Source organism: Vigna umbellata, chromosome 4 (genome assembly GCF_029865625.1).
Source record: "Vigna umbellata cultivar VRB3 chromosome 4, Vumbellata_1.0, whole genome shotgun sequence".
NCBI lineage: Eukaryota > Viridiplantae > Streptophyta > Magnoliopsida > Fabales > Fabaceae > Vigna > Vigna umbellata.
In genome coordinates this window covers 57,919,210-57,928,089 of record NC_142168.1, presented here as the reverse complement: position 1 = coordinate 57,928,089, position 8,880 = coordinate 57,919,210, and the positions used below count along the sequence as shown (strand labels likewise).

General features: G+C 29.6%; 1 pseudogene; it reads right to left on the bottom strand.

The window, feature by feature from the left end:
* Positions 1-7,385: 7,385 nt before the first annotated feature.
* On the bottom strand, positions 7,386-8,644 carry LOC148200663 (uncharacterized; annotated as a pseudogene).
* Positions 8,645-8,880: the final 236 nt, after the last annotated feature.

Below are 8,880 nucleotides of genomic sequence, written 5' to 3'. Positions count from 1 at the left end.
TACCATAAACGCACCTTCGAAAGTCGTTTTTCGTTATTTACCCCACCAACACGATCTCCACGAATGGTCGTCCACTGACAAATGCTTGGTCTCAAACTTAATGCTTCCCGCAATCACTGCCTCTGTCTTCTTTCGCACACACCAAAATGCCCTAATCTGCAACAAATCACCCCCAAATCATTTTATCCCCAATTTCTAATTAAAACCCAATTTTAAAATCAGCTGCCCTAACACCACGTAAGCACGCACACAATTGTGTGTTGCCACCTAACCAATGACTACTGCCACATCATCAGCCCATTAACTCCGTTTGTTTATATTTAACGGAAGGGACTAATTTGACTCACATAATTACAAGTAAGGATCCATTACAATTACTTTTATAAAGAGGGATTAAATTGAGATTTCCGAACCAAACTGGGAACAAAATTGGATATTAAACCTAATATATAATGTGTAGGGTTAAAATGAAAATAACAATAAAATTTGAGGTGCAGGAAGATAAACTTGAGATAGGCAGGAACAAGCCCCAAAAATGTTGTTTTACTGGATTGGGCTTAACATAGGGCCCTTCTCATGCACAACTCTAGTTCAATATATTCAATTTTGTATTAGATTTAAAATTAAATTGAGAAGTTAATTTGTGTAGTTTGATTCTCAGCCATAATTGTGACTGAATTCTACAATCCCGTGCGTCTGCCATTTTTGTACAACAGGTGGGTTTTCTCTGATCTCAATTTTTTTTGCTTTGTAAAATAATTCCTTGGTGATTAGAACTTCACGTGAAGTTATCCATCTATTTATGGTTGGGTAATTTCATTGTTTGTTTTCCCTCAGCCCTATGATCAATGTGTTGAAGTTTAGTGCAACCAATCACTTTATTTGCATTAATTTAGGTAATTTTTTCATATGAGCATTTCCATCATTCTTGCAGTTTGTTTGTACTATAGATTAAAAATCCTGGATCATGAAAATGGGTGAAGAGAATCAAAGTACTTTCTTTTGGGGTGTGGCATATCTTTGGACATGATTGTTACTTTATCCTCATCCACTTGATTTTTTACCAACTAATTAGCTTTGTCACTTTGCTTTCGTCACCTTCATTTCAATCAATCAAGGTAGCATTATAGTAATGCTATTGTTTAACCATGGACTTTGGATTATGTGTGAATGTTTTATATATTTTCTAAGTAAGAGATTTTCAATTGTAAAATTTTTATTTTATATATGCAATAATGTTTAGGTTCGTCAAGTTTAAAATGTTCCTAGGTGGGGAGGTAAGATTTTATTTTCTTTAAAATTTGAACGGATGCATTTAAAAAAAAGTCTTAAATAATAATAAATTTTGGTGACAAAAGTATATTCAAAAACTAATTTAGAGACTAATTTAAAACCTTAATACCTATCTTAGAGTGACTAATTTAAAAACTAATTAATAACAGAAACTCTTTTAGTTATCAACCTAGAACTAGTTATAATTTTTAGAAACTATTTCACTTACCAAATTATATTTAAATTAGTCACTAATGACTAATTATTTTTTGTCACTAAAACTGATTACTATTTAAGAATTTTCTTGTAATGATTATACTGTTTTTAAATTAGTCCCACACAAAGAAATTGATTTTAGTCCAAAAACTAATTGAGTTAAAAATAATGTTAAATAACTTCACTATCAAATAAAAATACATAGCTTTATTACTTAATTGTTTTGGAATAAAATGTATAAAAGGTTATTAGCCTACTTTAAAATAATTTGTACTCTGTGTAAAGTTTTCAAACAATTATCCGAATGAAAACTTAAACAATAAGAGGGTGTCAAGAAAAAAAAATGTATAAATATTTTTAAGGAGAGAAAAAGTTGTGATGTCACTTTCATAATAATCTTCCATGGGGATGCTTGTTATAATAAAATAAGCAATTGATGCAATATACTTAGTTGTTTTATGTAAAAAAAAAAATGTAAGAAAAAAGGGTTATTGTTCAAATATAACATAAAGGGGTCCTAGAACAATTTGGTAACTGAGGAAATGTTCATCAATGCATCTGAAGATTTTTAGTTGAATAGGGTTAGGAACATGTCATATTAATTCCAATTGTGATTTCAAAATTCTGACACTAGGGCTAGGCAAAACGTTTTTGAACTATAAATAATTAATTCAAATTAAAAATAATGTTTATTTAAATTGAATTAAATTGGTTTTGCAATATAAGTAAATTAAATTGGACTATTAATATATAAATCTAATAATTTTGAATTAATAAATCATCTTTTTAAAATTTTTAAATTGCGTAAACTATTTTGAATTAGTTTTAAAATGAGAATAAATTAAAATTTATGAATTAAATGCAAAAGGAATTACTTAATTATTTATAGTAAAAATATTCTTATTCTTATTATTATTAATATTATTATTATTATTATTATTATTATTATTATTATAAAATTGAGAAACTTATTTAGGGAACTTTGTTGACTTTTTTCTAAAAATATGTTGATCACGGAACAGTAAGGTTGTTAATGTGTCAAATAAACTGCTTTTGAGTAAAATAAGTTAAGGTTTACATCAGTTTTAATAGTTTCATCATAGTTTAGTTTTTAAATACTATCCTTTAAATAATTCAGTCCAATTTACGAAAAGAATAACTATTTTTAAGAATTCAATTCTTTTCAGTTTCGTATATACCATTTTATTCTGGAACAGACTGTATTTCGATTACATTGTCCTCCAAACGAAAGTATTTGTTTGTTTGTGTTTGTGTGTGACACAAACTATATCAAGAAAGCAATATCTAGGTTTCAAATTGAAAAGGCATAACTACAGATTAATTTTAAAAAAAAATTAAGCTAAAATTCGTATGTATTTAGTTCTTTCAATATTATTAGTGTCATTTTACCATAATAATTAGAGCTTTATTTCAATACCTTACGAAATAATAGTTTTGTTAATTTTATTTTGAAGTCAAAATCCACTCCTAGGTAATAATGCTTAAAAAACATCTTTTTTAAGTTTATGTGAAAATATAATTATGCAGGGTTTCATGTGTAAACTATGTATTTTAAGGTAACCCATCCATAAATTGAAGACTTCAATAGTCAATATCGAAGGCGATTCCACAATAACTTAAATCGTAAGTGATTTGTTTATAAAACTTGAAATTTTTAGCCAAAAATAGCTAAGATCGAAAGAATACTTGATAGAACTAACTACGTGTTGTTATGATTAGAAAAAAATATATTTAAAAGGTGACTAGCCATTAATGATTTTGATTTAAAAGAATACTGGTTTTTATTTCACAATCTGTTTACTAAAACTTAATTTGTTGATAAAAAATAGATGTATAGTATGCACTATTAAATATAGTTTAGCGATAGATATTTTTAATAGCATTAAAAAAATAATATTTATAAAGAAAACTTTTGAAAACTGGTTCGCATGTTGTCTATCACATTAACTATGCTATAATTGTCCAGTATCAAGCAATACCCTAAAAAATAAATATTAAGTAATTATTTTTTCTGTTGTTACTTTGTCCATCTATCTTCTTAAACTAAATTCTTTAAGAGAAAAATCCTCAACAAAATCTCATATTTTGTTGTAATGTTTTTATCCTCTCCTTGAGAGTTATCAATCTATATTTTCTTATAACACTCTTTGTGTTGTACATTATGAAGAGAATTAAAACACTTAGTGTTTAGTTCAATTGAGTTAAATAGTCTAGATAGTTGTCTAAGATTGATACCATAAGTGGTTAGAATACTTGTGTAACAGGAGTGACTAAATTCATACTAGTTGTGAGGAGTGGCGCTAATCTCATTGTAAACCTGAAAAGGTAAAACTTGTGCAATAGTCTTAAAGATTAATAAAACCCTTTAAGAGTTCTTAAGGAAGAAGACGTAGCTCTGGTTGAGTGAACGAGTATAAAATTTGTGTTTCATAACTTTATTCTTTGAAATGTTTTCCATATACACGCTTTATAAAAGTCAGCGTCTGAACATCTTACTTACATCATTCATTTTTTGCAAACTCACTTAACGCTAATTTGTAAAAAAAGTTTTAAAACATTATTCACCTATTCTAATGTTTGTTTGTGATTTTATAAATATGTTATTATATTTTAATTTAAATCATGAATTTTTATCAATTAAATTGTAATTATGAAACATAATAAAATAATTCAATGTATAATATAATAATACATTTAATTTATTTAATTAAAAATAATAATTAATGAATTCAAATTTTAAAAACTTATATGATTAAGTTTATTTTTAACTATATATTAAAATAAAAATAAATCTAAAACTTATTGACGGAGTGGTCAACTACTCTACCTCTAATGTGTTAGGGAGACCAAGAGAGGACACTAACGCATTTTGTAACCCATAATATGAGTATTTGACATTTATAAATTATAGTTATAAATTGGAGTGGAGAAAGATGGTAACAAAAGATCAAAGAAATTAATTTGACATGGTACAAGCGAAAAATAAAATGAAATACAAGTAATTTACAATCTAAACTCTAAATATGACATTGAATATTTTCAAATATATTAAATAATAGGTTTAATATTTTTTGCTTTGAAATATGAAACTTTATCCCAATTTCATCTTTAAAAGACGTATCAGAATATTAAAGGAAGAAAAAATATAAAAAATATTTAAATTGTTATTGAACCTTTTAAATGTTATATATAAAAGTATTAGATGTATTGAAATAATGAGTTTAATACTATATTAGAGTTAATATATAAAGTACTCCATGACATATAGCTTTTCAATATATAACACAATTTAATAATTACACAACTTAATAAAAATAATTAATTTAATTTGCTTTGAAAATGTATTATCAATATACGAACTTTATTTTATAATTAATTACTTTTAAAAATTTTATTATTTATTTTATTTATAAAATGAGAGGTTTTGATTCATGGTTCCACATGCTTCAAATGATCCATTAAGAGACAAAATTGCTTTCCTTTCCTAGGCAAAAGTTTGCAGCACCTTGGGTATTTGTTCCATTTCACAATATGCTCTCAGATTGGAGTTGAAAATGAAAAGAAAAGAAAACTATTTCCAATGCACAAAAGTTTCTTAATGGAGGGTTCTCTCTTACTTGGTAATTCGGACACAAATTCCATATTTAGTAAGTAAGGACCACGAAAACCCACACAATGATATAATGGAACCCTAAACCCTAGCTAGTACCATATGGCATCAAATGTCATTACAAAGTTTCACATGGCATCTACTCCAACATGTCATTTCTCACAAAAGAAAGGTGCAAAGCTTCCAACCAATGATAATGGGAAAGAATTAAACTAATTTATATAAAAATATAATAAGAGTGTTTATTTTTTTATTATGCAAAAGGTACTGCAGAGAAATTTATCTAAAATAATAACTTAATAATTACTTTTAAAAGAAGTGGTAATGCATGCAGTTGAATATGGGTTTGGTACGGTCAACAGTGAAAAAAATAGTTGTTTTATGAAAGTGGTGGGGGACGAAATGTATATAAAAGTTAAACATGTGAAATGACAGGGCATGATAGAAAATTTGTTTCATGATGGCATGGTTGAAACAAGAGAAAATGTATAATCACTTTGCCAAAGGAATTTTTGGATTTTTGTTTTGTTCCACATGTTTGGTCTTGAGAAATTCTTAATTTGTTTTGACATTTTTAGTTGGCTGTGATTGCTTATGCCTTAATGCAGGGATAGGGATGCACTTGAGAAGAGAATTATTTAGTTAAAGGAAAGGAAGAAGTATTATTTTTCTTTTAAAAAGTTATAAGATTCATACACCTTCGAATCAGCTAGCTGACATGTTTTTTAGTTCATTGATTGGTTAATTGTGAGTTGTGTGACCGAAATATTTTAAAGGGCACCGAAATTTTTTCTATAACTACTCTAAACAAAGAGAGTTGATTGTTGAGTATATTGTAATCATAATTAGAACATTTAACTTTAATTTTCTCTAATTATAATTGAGTTTAAATTTATTTAATTGAGATTAATAAGCTTTAATTTTAACTTGCTCGAATTATAATTGAGTTTATTCAATTAAGATTAATAAGGTTTAATTAAAATTATTGATTAAAATCAATTTTTAATTCTTGATAGACATTAGATGAGATTAATTAAAGAGTTTATTTAGTTGAATTTTACTGGATATTTTGATAGATTATCCATTTTAAATTTTGATGTTATTAAATGTTCTAACTTGTGCAGTGTAGCTCAAGTATAAGAAAATTTATAAGTTATTTATAGATGATATATTGACAGATGGTCTCATATTTATGGATGATGTTAGAAAGTTAATTTTGAGATTTTCTAATAATTGAGAGAGGGAGATTGTAAGCTTAAAGAGGAAATAAAGTGTTTTTGGAGATGAAAAAGAGAAGGTGATTCATGAATCATCAGTTAGTGTATTGTGAGACTTGTCTAATTAGTATATTGTTAGACTTGTATGCTCTATTGACCACTAGACTTGTTAAATGGTTTAGAGACCATTGAATTGTCTATCTCGTTGGATCTTTTGTAAACAAAATATACTACCTTCGAGTATTTTCTACACTAGATTCTTTGCACCATAATATGACAGTTTAGACACTCAGATATTTTTCTAAAATTGAGTCTTATTATTCATTATAATTGAATGGCTTTAAATAGCCATAGCACTTACAATATTACGAGAAATAAAAATAAAATATCAACTATCTTAAAAATAAAATCTACTTAACCTATCATAAAATAATATTGTACCTAGATAAACCGAAAATCATAACTACGTGTCCCTATTTTATCTCTATCAAATCAAACTAAATATTACTATACCCAAAAACTAATAAAATAAGATTTAAAATAAATTATTAATAAAACCCTAAAATTTAAGTTTATCCCAACAAATTCCCCCATAAACTTAAATTCTTCCTTCCTTCGTTCAATTTTCCATGTGCATCATCCTACTCCGGGTTTGCATCTTCTCTCCAAGATTTTCAGCTCCAATTCATACAACCGATTCTTCTTTGCTTTTACTTAGGTTGTTAGACGACCATGCTTATCCTTTAAATACAGTACTTGATTTTTCATAAAAATTGAATTACCTTTTTCAATTATCTGACCCATGCTTAAAATATTGCTCTTCAGCTCCGGAATTTAATAAACATCCCTAATCTCTCCAACTCGTCCATTAATCTGAATATGCCGAATTGTTCCACGCCCTTTCACGACCACCTTGGAGTCATCTCCAAAAGACACATATTTTGCCTCCACCTTGGTGAGTTCATAAAAAAAGTTCTCATTCCCACACATATGATTGCTTGCTCCAGTATCTAGATATCATATCGAGTTGGTAGAAATCTCATCATCCTTCATCTATTCTTCATCATCTTCCCTATTTTATCTAGTTCAATACTGCTAGATGCTTTCTCTTCCTTTTCAGGAGCCGTCTTCTTCAACTCCTCAAGCTCAACCCTCTGTTTATTCATAATTTCATTAGCTTCATCCAGAAGCCTCCCCATCCGCTGAATCTCTTCATCTTTTTGTTTGAGTTCCTTTTCCACATTTTTCGCACCTTTTACCGAGATCACTTCATCCAATATTGAGACGGAATTTTCCATGTCCACTGTGTCCGAGCTCTTTGCCAGCAATAGTTCTTCTACATCTTCTTTTGCATCTTCAGTAACGAGATTCGTCTCCCCCTTTGTCTCGGTCTTGCAATACTTTGCAATATGACCAAACTTGCCACAGTTGTAGCTCTTTGTTGACCTACACTCGTTTGCAAAGTGGCTGTACTTGCCACACTTAAAACACTCCACTCTTGATTGATCTCCTCGACCTTTTCCTTGTCCTCGGTCATGCCAATTCTGCTGACCGGTTTGATCTTCATTATCATTACCTCGACCACGTCCACCTCGTCCTCTGCCACCAGGACCTCGGCTCCGAGTAATCCGAGTTTTATTCGAGTCAAACTGTACCTGTAGTGCTTGGTCGTCGGGTTCAACTTGATCATCCCAACTCATTCTCCTTTGTTCGTGGGCTTCTAATGACCCAACAGGTTCATCCACTATGAGAACCGACAAGTCCTTCGATTCTTCGATGGCGCACACGATACTTTTAAAATCTTTTGTAGGAGATCTCAAAATTTTTCCCACAACCCGTCTATATGGCATTTGTTCCCCATTCCTACCAAGTTGGTTGGCCACCTTTTCCACCGGAGTTATGTACTCAGTTATATGCTCTTTGGGTTCCATCTTCAACTATTCAAACTCTCCTCTGAGAGCTTGTATTCGAACTTGTCTAACGCGGTTGTCACCTTTATATGCAACCTCCAATATCTCCCAGGCTTCCTTTGCTGATTTGGCATTCACTATCTTTTCAAATCCCGACTCATCTACTGCATTGTAGATGAAATACAATGCTGACCCATCTCTTGCACGAGTTTTCTTCAATGTTGTCATCTGTGCCACCGTCTGATGTTCATCTGCATCAGGTTCAACGTACCCATTCCATCCACCATATCCCAAATGTCTTGGGATCTCAATAACGCCTTCATCTGTAGGCACCAATTATCATAATTGGTTTTTCTCGTCAATTGTGGTACACTCATACCATTGACAACCTTTGTCATCTCTCAAAAAATCAAGCACTCACTTTTTCTCTCACGATGTTTGACTCTTTCCTCTCTCTCTTTTTCTCTCTCTCGGTACTCAGAGCATAAAGCTCTGATACCACTGTTGGGAAAATCTCACGATACACACTCAGATATTTTTCTAAAATTGAGTCTTATTATTCATTATAATTGAAGGGCTTTAAATAGCCATAACACTTACAATATTACGAGAAATAAAAATAAAATATCAACTA